The 529-nt window shown below is 41.4% G+C and overlaps 1 non-coding gene across 1 annotated transcript; it reads left to right on the top strand.

The window, feature by feature from the left end:
• Positions 1-141, top strand: LOC138266726 (U4 spliceosomal RNA). The gene has a single exon (XR_011199658.1). It is a non-coding gene; the product is annotated as a U4 spliceosomal RNA (small nuclear RNA).
• Positions 142-529: the final 388 nt, after the last annotated feature.

Below are 529 nucleotides of genomic sequence, written 5' to 3'. Positions count from 1 at the left end.
AGCTTTGCGCAGTGGCAGTATCGTAGCCAATGACGTCTAACCGAGGCGCGATTATTGCTTATTGAAAACTTTACCCAATACCCCGCCATGACGATTTGAAATATAGTCGATATTGGCAATTTTTGACAGTCTCCAAGGAGACTGAATATTAATGTATAAAAATAAGATTTTTTTTTTGTAGTTTATGTGAACGTGTTGGTGTCGGCTAGACCGCACAGAGTTTATTTTCTTTTAGTTCACTGTTTTCGATTTAGTTTTAGTGTGTCGGAGTTTCTGCATCCGGCAGGAACTTTCAGGATGCTTTCGTCTTGATTAGTTTTCGTATTTCTGTTGGAAGCCGTTTGTTATCAACAGGATAATGCGGAGAAAGTTCGCTCAGACTGTATGCAGTGTTTGAAACAGAACGAGAGCTGACGAAGGTGTCGAGCGTGACTTTTAACGTTATATAAAGTGGCATATTTAGGAGCCCCTAGCGCCTCCTTGCTCCACATTTGCGTCCTTTTTTTTAGACGCAAATGTGGCCCAACGA

Source organism: Pleurodeles waltl, chromosome 11 (assembly GCF_031143425.1).
Source record: "Pleurodeles waltl isolate 20211129_DDA chromosome 11, aPleWal1.hap1.20221129, whole genome shotgun sequence".
NCBI lineage: Eukaryota > Metazoa > Chordata > Amphibia > Caudata > Salamandridae > Pleurodeles > Pleurodeles waltl.
This window is presented reverse-complemented; position numbering and strand designations above follow the sequence as displayed.